The 13,597-nt window shown below is 40.1% G+C and overlaps 1 pseudogene; it reads right to left on the minus strand.

The window, feature by feature from the left end:
* Positions 1-1,576: 1,576 nt before the first annotated feature.
* Positions 1,577-13,395, minus strand: LOC100662334 (HLA class I histocompatibility antigen, A alpha chain-like; annotated as a pseudogene).
* Positions 13,396-13,597: the final 202 nt, after the last annotated feature.

The raw sequence follows: 13,597 nt of genomic DNA on the forward strand, positions 1-13,597 counted from the left end.
GTAGATCTCTGTGGGTAGAATCGACATTTTCACAATGTAGAGTCTTGTATCCATGATCATGGAATATTTTTCCACTTATGTAGCTCTCTTTTGGTTTCTCGTAGTAGCGTTTTGTGGTTTTCTTTGTATAGGTCTTTTATGTCCCTGGTTAGATTTATTCCTAAGTACTTTATCTTCTTCAGGTCTATTGTAAATGGTATTGATTTGGTGATTTCCTTTTCGAGGTTCTCTTTGCTCGTGTAGACGAATCCAACTGATTTTTGTATCCTGATACTTTGCTGAAATCTTCTATTAGTTTCAGTAATTTTCTCATGAATTCTTTGGGGTTTTCTGTGTATAATATCATCTGTGTATAGGGATATTTTTACTTTTTCCCTTACCAATTTGGGTGCTCTTTATTTCTTTTTCTTGCCTTATTGCTCTGTTTAGGACCTCCAACACAATGTTGAATAAGAATGGTGATAAAGGGCATCCTGGTCTGGTTCCCATTCTCAAGAGGAATGCTCTCAGTCTCTCTTTGTTTAGAATGATGTTGGCCATTGGCTTTGTATAAATGCCCTTTATTATGTTGAAGAATTTCCATTCTATTCCTATTTTGCTGAGAGTTTTGATCAGGAATGGGTGTTGGACTTTGTCAAATGCCTTTTTCTGCATTGATTGATAAGATCATGTGGTTCTTTTTATTTATGTGGTGGATTATGTTGATTGGCTTTCTAATTTTGAACCATCCCTGCATGAAAAAAATATGAATCCCAGTTAGTCATGATATATTTTATTTTTTTTATACTGTTGAATTCTATTGGCTAGAATTTTGTTGAGAATTTTTGCATCTATGTTCATCAGGTATTTTGGTCTGTAGTTTTCTTTTTCGTGTGGTGACTTTGCCTGGTTTGGTATCAGGGTTATGCTGGCTTTATAGAATGAGCTCCGGAGTATTCTTTCCTTTTTTATGCTATGAACTAGCTTGAGTAGTATTGATTTTAGCTCTTCCCTGAAAGTTTGGTAGAATTCTCCAGTGAAGCCATTCAGGCCAGGGCATTTTTTTGTTGGGAGTTTTTAATTACCTTTTCAATCTCTTCTCTTGTTATGGATCTTTTGAGATTCTCAACATCATTTTGTGTTATTTTGGGTAGGTAGTGTGTTTCTAGAAATTTGTCCATTTCTTCTAGGTTTTCTTTTTTTTTTTTTTTTCGGAACATTCTCAGGCTTGCATTTATTTTCTCTCTTCAATTTTCAGAATTTTCATTTCCTTTAATTAACCCATCAACCCCAACTCATAGCAAAAATATGAATAATCAGATTCATTCTCAGATTCTCATTTTCAATAGAAAAGTGAAACGCTGCAGAGCACAGTGACAGGATGTTATGTGAGGAATAGAGACTTTCCAGCCCACCTCTGCTGAAAAACAGGGAATATCAATCATGATCAGTGTGGAGAAGGGGATCTGGTGGGCAGAAGTGGGCAGTCTCCTCACATCCTCACATTATGCTCATAGGAACGCAGACACATTCAGAGGCCAGTTGCAAAAAAAGAGAAGTCAGGGGTTCTTGAATCACAAAGCTTGGCGTGAACAAATCTTGTATCGCTCAGTCCCACACATGGCTGCTGTCTCACGCTTTAGAAGCTGTGAGAGACACATCAGAGCCCTGGGCACTGTCGCTGCTTGCAGCTTGAGTGTAGCTCCCTCCTTTCCCACTTGAGTTTTTCTTCCTCCACATCACAACAGCTCCAGCCACCACAACTCCAAGGACCACAGCTCCAAGGAGAAGGAGGTCAGCAACGATCCCTGTGATAGGGGTGCTGGCCTGGGAAGACAGTTCCCATCACAGGGTGACAGGCTCAGACAGCCCCTCATGCTGCACAGGCATGTGTATCTCTGTTCCTCTCCAGAGGGTACCACCAGGGCTGCCCACTTCTGGAACGTCCCATTTCCAGCAGGCTAGGTCTCCACAAGCTCCATGTCCTGGGTCTGGTCCTCCCCATCCTGCTGCCAGGTCAGGGTGATCTCCACCGGGTAGAAGCCCAGGGCCCAACATCTCAGCGTGGTCTCAGGGTCAGAGATGCGATGGTGGGTCATGTGTGTCTTTGGGGGGTCTACTCGCTGCAGCGTCTCCTTCCCGTTCTCCAGGTATTTGCCCAGCCACTGCACGCATGTGCCCTCCAGGTAGGCCCTCTGATTCTCTGCCTCCCTGCCCTTCTTGAATTTGCCCTTTGAGATCTGAGCTGCCGTGTCCGCCACCGTCCAGAAGCGCAAGTCCTCATTCAGGGCGAGATAATCGGCGCCATCATAGGCATACTGACGGTACCCGCGGAGGAGGCGCCCGACGGGGTCCACTTCACAGCCAGACAACACCTGGCTCTTCTAGGTTTTCAAATTTGTTGAAGTATAGTTTTTCATAGTACTCTGTTATGATCCTTTCTATTTCAGTTGGGTCTGTTGTAATGTCCCCCATTTCATTTCTTATTTGGGTGATTTGCATCCTCTCCTGTTTTTCTTTTGTCAGTTTGGCCAGTGGTTTGTTGATTTTATTGATCTTTTCAAAGAACCAACTTTTGGTTTTGTTGGATCTTTCTACTGTTTTTCTATTCTCTATTTCATTTATTTCTGCTCTGATCTTTATTATTTCCTTTCTTCTGGTGGTTGTTGGCTACTTTTGCTGTTCTCTTTCTATTCGTTCAAGTTGTGTAGCTAATGTTTTGATTTTAGCCCCTTCTTTCTTGATGTGTTCATCTGTTGCAATAAATTGACCTCTGAGGACTGCCTTTGTTGTGTCCCAAAGGTTTTGATAAGAAGCGTTTTCATTCTCATTTTATTCTAGGAATTTTTTGATTCCATTTCTGATTTCTTCTCTTACCCAGTGGTTTTCAAGCAGGGTGTTATTCAGTTTCCATGTAACTGGTTTTTTTCTTTCCTCTTCCTGTTGTTAATTTCTACTTTGATGGCATTGTGGTTAGAGAGGATACTTTTTATTATTTCAATGCTTTGGATTTTGTTGAGGGTTGCTCTGTGGCCTAAGATGTGGTCTATTCTGAAGATCGATCCATGTGCATTGGAAAAGAATGTGTACTTTACAGCTGTTGGGAGGAGTGTTCTACATATGCCTATGAGGTCAAGTTGGCTGATTGTGCTCTTTAGCTCTTCTGTATCTTTGTTGAGTTTCTTCCTGGATGTTCTGTCCATTCCGAGAGTAGTGTGTTGAAGTCTGCTACCATTGTAGTGAAACTGTCAATTTCTCCTTTCAGTGCTGTTAGAGTTTATGTATTTTGAAGCCCTGTCATTATTTGCGTAGATGTTTATTATGGTTAAGTTTTCATGATGAATCACACTTTCGGTGATTATATTGTATGCATCTTTGTCTTTTATGGTGGATTTTGTTTTAAAGTCTATTTTATCTGAGATTAGTATTGTCACTCCTGCTCTTTTTTGGTAGCTGTTTGCTTGATGTATTTTTTTCCATCCTTTGATTTTTAATAAATTTACATCTTTGTTTCTAAGGTGTGTCTCTTGTAGACAGCATATTGAGGGATCCTGTTTTTTAATCCATTCTTTCGCTCTGTGTCTCTTTATGGGTGAATTTAGACATTCAGTGTAATTATTGATAGGTGTGAGTTTATTGCTGTCATTTTGTAGTACTTTTTTTTTAGTGTGGTGCTGACATTTTCTTTGTTCCTCTTACGCTCCAGTGCTTAATTTCTTTTGTTTGTGGGTTTCTTTTTCATTTCTTTTGTTTTTGTAGATTTCGCTTTTATTGAGAATTTATGTTTTTTTTCTTTATTTTGATGAGGAGGTTTGTTAACTTTCATTGTGGTTACCTTGAAATTTACTTTTTATCTTCCTAGGTTTGAACCAGTCTGTTATTACTTGGTATTGCCTTGCCTTCCTCTCCATTAGAAGGTTCTGTATCTACACTGTTTATTCCCTCCTTTATTGTTCTGACGTTGTTGTCATTTACAGATTTACCTTTCTGGTTCCCTGTTACAATTCTTTTGGTTTGGATGGTCCTTGAGAGTTCATTTCCTAGGTTGATATCTGGCTGGTAAAATCTTGCGTCCTATATTCAAGCTGTGGTCTGATGTCGTTTGTCCTCAGATCGAAGGACTCCATTTAATAATTCTTGTAAGTTTGCTTTGGTTTTTACATATTCCCTTAATTTCTGTTTATCTGGAAATGTCCTAATTCCACCATCATATTTGAACAAGAGTTTTGCAGGCTATATTTTTCTTGGTTGAAGATTTTTTTCTTTCAAGGTTTTATATATCCCATTATCTTCTTGCCTGCATGGTTTCTGCTGAATAATCAGAGCTTAGTCTTATTGTTTCTCCTCTGTACGTGACTTTTTGTTTTTCTTGAGTTGCTCTCAGGATTTTTTCTTTGTCTTCAGTTTTATCAAGTGTGGTTATGATATGCCTTGGTGATTTTCTTTTGGGGCTTATCCTATGAGGGGTTCGTTGAACTTCATGGATGGTCAGCTTTTCATCTTTCATGATATTAGGAAAGTTTTCTGTCAGGAATTCTTCAATGATCCTCTCTGTGTTATCAGTTTTCTGCCTCTGTTCTGGAACTCCAATCGCTCTCAGATTTTTGCTTTTGATTGTATCCCACATAATTCTCAGGGTTTCTTCATTTTTCTTTTCTGATTTTTCCTCAGAGTTGTATTCAAGTATTTGTCTTCCATTTTGCTGATCCTGTCTTCCATCATTTCAAATCTGCTCTTCAGCCCTTCTATGACACTGTCCATTTCTGAAATCTTGTTTATCTTTTGGATTTCTAATTGTTGCTTTTGTATGATTTCTTTTTGTGTATTTGTTTTGGCATTTTGTTCCTGTATTATTTTCCCGAATTCTTCCTTTTTTTTTTTGGTCTGTATTTTCCATGAATTTGTCTGCCTTTTACATGAATTTGTCTATTTTTTTCCTCTTTTTTGTCTGCTTTTTGCTTCAACTCTTCAATAGCTCTGAATATTAGTGATTTGAATTCCCTGTCAGGTAGTTCTATTGCCATTTCTTCTACTGTAAAGTCATATGGTGTTTTATTTTGATTGCCTATTGTACCCATCCTTTCCTGTGATTTTGTTTTCATATTGTCTGATGTCTTCAGTTGGTCAGGAGTACAGGTGTCTGGGTTGCTGGTCACCTAGTGGTACAGCCTCTCACCTGCTGTCCTGGATGGGCAGGGCTGTGTGAGGATGTCCAGAGTAGGCAACTGGTGTCTGGTTGCAGTGTGGGCAAGGTAGGGTACTTTCGTCTGCCACCTGGTACCTGGATGGAAGGTGTACTCCTGCCTGTTAGAGTGCTTAGTGGGGGATGTAGTGCAGCTGATCCTTGAGTGTACAGTGCAATTGGCTGGAAGGATTGGGAGGCATTACTAGTTCTCAGGCCTCTGGTGTGGACGGCTAGATGGAGTAAATGGTACCGCTGGCCCTCAGGCCCCTGGTGTGTGTTTGTGAGGTTCTGCCTTAGGGGGCGGGGCACTGTCAAATGTCACAAATGTGCAGCTCCCCCTTTGCTACTGCAGGTGAAAATAGGTTTTGGGTTAATGCCTTGCCCGTTTTGTCCTAATGAAGGCATGCAGTGTCGTATTGGCCTGTAAGGCATTGGTAGCTAAAGGCACTGAAAGTCTGTGTACCCCTTACGCCAGTAGCTGGGCAAAGAAGCAGATGCCTCCAGACCTGGCTTAGGGGGCATGGCGGTGTTGAATGCCACAGGACTGTGGAGGGGGATGGATTAGGAGAAAGGAATGCTTTTCAGTCATGGAGCTCTGGTGGGGAAAGTGGTTAATGTGTACATGGTTGTTCGGGAGCTTGCATTTAACTTTTGCAGGTCTGCTGTTCCTTGTGTTTGGTTCTAGAGGTGCGTGCAGATTTGCTACTGCTTGGCTGCTCCCAATGGTGTGGGTTTCAGCTTGGCATGCTGCCGCTTGCCTCAACCTGTTTGCACTGTGGAGATTCAGCTAGCAGGATGTTGGTGATCCTGCGATTTGTAACTCCCCATTTCTGCTGTTTTTGAATTGTCTTTCCTTCCACTGTTGCTCTGTCTAATTCTTCAGCTTTGTCTTTGATGATTAGGGTTCCTAGATTGTCATATATATCTGATTCACTTGTTTTTTTAGGTCTTTGTTGTAAGAGGGATGACACTAAGCATCTGACTACTTTGCCATCTTGGTCCCGCCTATCCTTATAGGGGTTTCAATGGATGATTTTTCAGAAGTAGATTGCCAGGCATTTCTTCCAAGGTGCCTCTAAGTGGACTCAAATCTCTCAAGTTTTTGGTTAGCAGCTGAGCAGATTGTTTTTACTACCCAGGGATTCCTTTAGTGAATGTGGCGTATCTATGTAATGGAATATTATTTGGTTATAAAAAGAAGTGAAGTATTGATATATTCTACAGAATGGATGAACCTTGAAAATGTTATGGTGATTGAAAGAAACCAGACACAAAGGGCCACATATTGTATGGTTCCAAGGACATGAAATGGCCAGAATAGGCAAATCCATAGAGACAGAAACTAGATTAGTGGTGCCTAGGGGCTGGAGGTGAGGTTGGAGACTGGGGAGTGACTGCTAAAGAGTCTGGCGTTTCTTTTTGGATTGATGAAAATGTTCAGGAATTAGATAGTGGTGATGGTTGTACAGCACAGCTCTGTGACTATACTAAAAACCGTCGACTTGTGTACTTTAAATGGGTGAATTGGATGGTGTGTGACATATATCTCAATAAAGCTGTTACCATCAAAAAACAAAAGATTGCACAAGCTTTTAAGTGAGGGCCAGAGAAGCCCATCCTTGAGCCAGTGCAAAGATGTGGAGCATGAACTTTGCAACCTCAATTTAGGGTCTGTAGAGGCTTTTCTGCTTTCTGATTTGAGGGTGGTTTCTAGGTTGCTGAGGCTGCTAGATAAGTGACTTTCCTCTAAAGTCCATAATTGAGAATGTGTGAATACTTTCTTGTTTGTTTTTTACTTATAATTTTGTAAACCATTTATGGAGAGGTAAATAAGCTGGATACTGCTCTATTCACTTTGTATTAACTTCTGTAATTTTCACAACAACCTTTTAAGGTAGGTACTGTTATTAGCACCATTTTATTGAATAGGAAACTGAGGCACATAGAAATTACATGACTTGAACAAGGGTATCTAGCTAATTAGCAGCAGAGATGAAATTTGAACCCAGGTGGTCAGCTTCCAGCACCTATGCTCCTAAACCACCATGCAATATGACCTCAAAGTCAGTCTAGACCCTCGGTAAAGTGCCTAACCTCTTTACAAGTAATTGTTTTGAGTAAAGGAGAAATTGTGGCTATGTGAGGAAACACTGTGCTCATTGATAAACAACTGAAGAAGTAGCATGTCACCAACTGAAATGTGATCTTGCTTCTGTGCCCAGACAAGGCAGTAACACTGATGTAGCTGAGCTGCCATTATCCCCACCAGCGTACCCTTTTCAGGCCTTTTCTTTCCCACCTCAGGTGAGGTCTTTATTCATGTCCTGTCCACTCTAACGTTCCTGACCCAAAGCCACAGCTTTCTTCCTGTAGACTGTCCCATAGAACAAATCCCTGTGTGAAAGGTTGCACAAAAGAGGTCTGGAAAAGAAGTGGCTTAAAATGCTCAATTGCAATATGCAGGCAAAAGTACTAATTGGCATTTTTATTCCAAAGGAGGAAAATTGCCTAGTAGCGAGAATTGGTGAGTACTACCACATGCAAACTGTTCATTCTTGTTTCAGCTCAAAGACCTCAAGTGCGGAGAAAATAGCTGTTGTTTGCTTGATGCTTTGTGTGCCAGAGTTAGACTGATGCCGTTTAAATTCCATGCACAGGCCAATTAAAACCACTAAGCAGTTCTATCTTCTTGTTATTGTCGTTCCATCTTTTTTCCCCAAGGTATTTTATAGTGCCAAGAGTACACTTGGTTAAAGCTCAAACCCCCATCACTTACCTACATTAAATGTAATAAATGAGCTAGGGATTTTTGCAGTCTTTTGCACATATATTAACTGAAAACTCGATAGAAGATTTAAGAGTTTTAGGCATCACTGAAAAATTGGGTGATTTTCTGAGTTGAGTGGAAAGCAGATGGCTGTGATTTCTACCTTAATTCATTCAGTTGACTAGTTGGGAGCCAAATCCTGCACAGAAGCAGAGACTAGCACTGGTGGGAGGTGGAGGTGAATGAGTGGAATGAGGTGAGATGTGAAGGGCGGTGATTTAATGAAAACCTGACTTCCTGTCAACTTACCTGTTTAATTTGATGCTTTCCTTCTGGGTGGGAGCAAAGAGATGGTCATTTCCCTTCATGATGTAACTCTGGCCAGGGAGGTTCTGCTAAATGTGAGGCCAAAAATAAAGGCCCCACTGGGTAGAGGGTGGTACGCAGCACAGCTTGCAGATGAGATTGCTTTGTTAGCATTTGTTGTGACATACAATATAGATCTTGTTCAAAAACATTGCCTTTTGTTCAGTTGCTTGATATTTGATTTACAAGGTACTCCATCCATCCTGCTTTTTACACTTGGTGGTGGCCCTGAATTACCTTCCAACCTGAGAATCTGTGACTCAATGATGGTTAAAAGTGCTGCAAACCAGATTATTCTCTTTTGCATTTGAGACTTCTCTTCTCCTGCCCTCTGCAACGCTGTTCACACAGTTAAATTGTAACTTCCTCTGAAGGTTTTGCTGGGCCAAGATAAGCCAGTCAGACCTCTGTCTGAATAATCACAAATTCCAGATTAGTATTTTTTGTTGATAGGTGCCATCGAGTCAGTTCTGCGTCATAGAGCCCCTGTGTACAACTGAATGGAACACTGTCTGGTCCTGCCTCACAATCGTTGTTACACTTGAGCCCACTGTTGTAGCCACTGTGTCAATCCATCTCGTTGAGGGTCTTCCTCTTTTTTGCTGACCCTCTACTTTACCAAACCTGGTGTCTGTCTCCAGGGACTGGTCCCTCCTGATAACATGTCCAAAGTATGTGAGACATAGTCTCGCTGTCCTTGCTTCCAAGGAACATTCTGGTTCAGTGAGGTCTTATTGTTAAGTATTTCAAACAGATGTAGGTTTCTATATTTGGGATGGAGGCCAGGGCCCTGTAGCTGACCCTGGAAGACTCTTAGCTTATTTTCTGCTTAAAAGTAGCAGAGAGAGATGAGTTCCAAAGATAGTACTCAATTTTTGATCTGGCTTCATAGAGTGTAATCAGTAATAAAATCACTTCTAAAGTCTATATCGTCCCTTTCAGGGTCCATTTGTTTTCTGCTTTGAATTTTTTTTGTAAGTATTTTTGTTTTCATTAATGGAAGCATGATGAGTCATGGAGTGTGTTTAAATTTTTGGCTAGTAGTACGAATTTTGACAAATATTACCTGGTACTACGTAGTTATCACAGAACTTTTAAGGTTCTCAAGTCCATACTTATCAGTTGCCTGCCTGTACCATCTGACTGTGGTTGCTGATATTTTTCGTGGCACCTTCCATTAGGTTACATGGGGTATCTCTGGTTTTCCGAATATGACACAAAAAATCAAAACCAAACCCACCAGAGCTCTGTAACTATCACATAGGAAACCATCAATATGCGTACAAGGCTTATCTAGGGGTACGAAAGCCAAAAAAAAGTCAAAATTTTTACCTAGTTGCACTTCCTGGTTGCACTACCTTACTTTCAAGCCTCATACCTCAGCTATTTTGCTTCAACTAATGTTTTTTTTTTTTTTTTGTCTTTTGCCATTATTTGGAAACCATGGTGGCATAGTGGTTAAGTGCTACAGCTGTTAACCAAAAGGTTGGCAGTTTGAATCCATCAGGTGCTCCTTGGAAACTCTATGGGGCAGTTCTACTCTGTCCTATAGAGTTGCTATGAGTCGGAATCTACTCAACGGCAGTGGGTTTGGTTTTGGTTTTGGTTTTGGTTTGCCATTATTTAAGTCCCCACTGGATGGCAGCAAATACTTTCAGTGGTAAAAGTATACTCCCAAAGAACCTGAGAGCTGGAAAAAGTGGGTGGTATACCATATGTACCATGGGTCATGAAAGGATTATATTTCAGGTATGTGATGTCTTCTGTATAATATTTAACCATGTCAATTATTACAAGTTATTTTTATCATGTGGTCCTTGGGCCCTTTGACTGTATTATGTATATTTATGCAGACAAGCATGGACATTGTTGTGGGAGGCCAAAAATTATAGACTAACCTTTTTTTGTTTGTTTTGGAAGGGGGAGTATAAATTTTGACTTTACAGTGGTGTGAGACATTTACAGTCCTAGTTTGAAAGCCTGTCTTTGCTGAGCTTAGCATGTAAGTCTAGTTCCATCTTCACTTTTTCAGGGAGGCTAAACTGTTTATGTTCCTAATACTAGAAGAAATAAAGTTTATTCTGCGTGCTATTTAACCCCAATGCCTGGGTTCTGGCTCCAGCTGCACCTCACACTTGGCCTTTGGACCCCTAGCTTTTTGGATACTTCATGGTTTTATTGTTGAACTTTCTTCCCCAAGACATGCTTCTTAGGCTGCCGTCTTAATACAGCTCCTTAAAGCTGAAAAATATTTTGGAATATTCCATGAGAGAGAACCTCACTTTCCAGTTCAACTGGTACTGTTGGTAAGGATTGTAGGTCAGAAAGGTCAAAGCCAAACTTATCTTTAGGTTAACATTTCTCATCAGTGACAAACATATGAAATATTTTACATTGGAGACGCTTTTACTGGTTACCCCTTTTTCATCTTTCCTTTCCCTTACTCCAAAGAAAAAGTGTAACACTTACTGTTTTTTCAATGATTTTATTCTTGTAAACAACTGTACAAGAGTTGTTAAGTTTAAAGTGGAACATCAAGGCCCAGATGATTTCTAAAGAGTTTAAAGGTAGAAGAATATCAAGGCCCAGAAAACTTAATTGGAAGTCTGTGGCATAGCTCAGGTTTTCAAAAACTTCTCAGAATCAAAATTAATTCAATGAAATATGTTAAATAGTACTGGGGTATGTGTTTGTAGTGGTGGAGAAGGAGTTATTCAGAAACTAAACACACAAAGATGGCGTTTGAAGGCTTTGAGAGGCAAAGATTACTGAGAAAAAGACAAGGGAAGAGCAGAGTTCAGAGCAGGGCTGGAGGTAGGTACCCAGACATCCCCATTGTCAGTCAGACATGCTCTCCGGTCCCCTTGCTTGGTGTCAGTATCTATGCAGGGAACCAGATGTCCTTTCTGTACTCTCCTGCTCTTCAGTTCACTTTACTATTATTATTTTCCTTTCTATTGACCTGGTAGCTCCTTTACCTAGGTTGAATGTTTTGGTCAATAAAACAACATTCCAAGGGACTATTTGTATGCCTTGCTTTGTGACAGGCCCTGTGTGGACAGATTGGAAGATGGAGAAGCATCTTCTGGCAGAGAGCTCTAAGGACTTAGAAACCCCTGTCTTACAAAAAAAAAAAAACAAAAAAACAAAGCAAAACAAAAATAAACCAAACAAACCCAGAGCTACAGACTTCTTTATTCCTCTTTCACCCCTATGGGCAAGAAATGAAATTATTTATCTCCCCTCCCTGCCTACCCCCCTCCCCCGCGCCACGTTGTAATTAGCTGTAAACTCTGCTTTAAAAGACAGTAGGTTTGCTCAAAAGTTGCTTTAAAAGATTTTTTTTTCTTGGACAATAAGCATCCTAATAAAAAACAGGCTGTATGCAAATAAAGTCATTTCTGTTTCTGAAAATCATGCTTATAAGCACTACAAATACATTTCAATTGATAAGGGAAGCAGTAGGTAAAAATGTGTAGCCAAATACTTCCTGTTCACTACCGACATATACATATTTTTCTAGTACATTGCTCAATTGTGAAATCAGGGGAAAGCATGCAATAAATATTTTTTGCAGCAAATTTTAGTAAAATATCTGTAAAAAGAAGACCAAATATACCAATGTTGAATATTACAATGTAGTTGATTAATTTTTTCTTCTTTTAATACAATTGTCAGATAATCTTGTCCTGCAAAAATACTACATTTTAAAATTCAGTGTGGTGCTATCAGGCACCCCCGGTCTCTTCAAGCTATAACTGGTACCGAGCTCTCGCTGCTTGTCAAAATTTAATGAGAGGGCCCGTTCTAAAATAATTGAATTTTCATATCAGAACGAACCAGGATTACTCAGACAATAAAATTGCTGAGTCCTGTACTGTTACCGGCAAATACCTTTTGCTTTGCTCGTGAAATCAGTATGTAAATGTTCAGGGTTTGTATTTAAGGCATCTTAGGCATTTGGAGTTGTAGTACTAGCAATAATTTCAAACGGTGCCGGTGATAAGTAACTGGTTTTTTATAATGTTCAAAGTGTAATTTGTTTGGTGAATCAGGATAAGCATTTGGTTTATATTTTATATAAATGTTAATGCATTTGCAGTTTAATTATGTTTCTTAACTTTTAACATTTCAGAAGTCAAATTTGAAGACTAGTCCATCAGATTGTCTTGCTTTCATAACGTTCTGAAAAATGGGAGCACCCCTGTGCCATGAGTTTACAAAGTAAGAGGTGCCTGTAAAGTTCATGATGGTATGTGTTGGGAGCTGGGAGCACTGATAATGAAGTGGGAGAAATGCCGTGCCTTGGGTGTGCCCTCCCCCATAACGTTGAGCTCTCTGCAACACAGCTTTGGGCCTGAGGGCCCTCTATCAACAGTAAGGAAGACACGTCCAGGGAGTGGCTAATTTATTTCCTTTATGATGGTTGAGTTGGAGAGGAACCATTGAATGAATTATTATAATTAACACAGTTAATAAGGGTTTCTGTAACATTACATTGATTGAGGGTATCAGAACAGAAAAGAGCTCTTTCTAGTGTGGTAGAGTGAGTTGGTTTAAGAAGTGCTATTTTCCATCTTCTTAGTTTTTAAATGATCTGTAGGTTTTTAGCATTTAAGCAAACGTGTACTCACTTAAAAGTTAATTTGCAAGAGATAGTGGCGCATGTCAAAATCATGAATTTTTTTTGCATCTCCTTGATGGCATGGTTTGGTTTAGTTGAAAGAGGATTGGGTAATACAGACTTAGAGGCAGAAGACCTAGCTTTTGCCTTGTTTCCTGTCATATACTGCAGTGGCCATCAAATCTGGCCTGCTGCCTATTTTTATAAATAAAGTTTTATTGGAACACAGCACATTCACTTGTTTATGTATCGTCTATGACTGCTCTCATGCATCAAGGGTAGAGTTCAATAGTTGCGAAAGAGCCCTGATGACCTGCAAAGCCTAAAATATTTACTCTTTGGTCCTTTACAGGAAAAGTTTGCAGACCCCTACTTTAACAGCCTTCAGGAGGTTACTTTGCATTTCTCGTTGGTGATGCTGGTGGTGGTGGTGATGGTGGCGATGGTGACGATGATGTTGTTGTGAAGTGCCATCAAGTTGGTTCTGACTCATAGCGACCCTATGTACAACAGAAAAAAACACTGCCTTGTCCTGCACCATCCTCACAATCATTGTTATTCTTGAGCCGATTGTTGTAGCCACTGCATCAATCCATCTTGTTGAGGGTCTTCGTCTTCTTTGCTGGCCCTCTACTTTTTTTCTGTCGTAGCCAAAAATTATTTCCCAGTTGGTAGG

Source organism: Loxodonta africana, chromosome X (genome assembly GCF_030014295.1).
Source record: "Loxodonta africana isolate mLoxAfr1 chromosome X, mLoxAfr1.hap2, whole genome shotgun sequence".
Classification (NCBI taxonomy): Eukaryota; Metazoa; Chordata; class Mammalia; order Proboscidea; family Elephantidae; genus Loxodonta; species Loxodonta africana.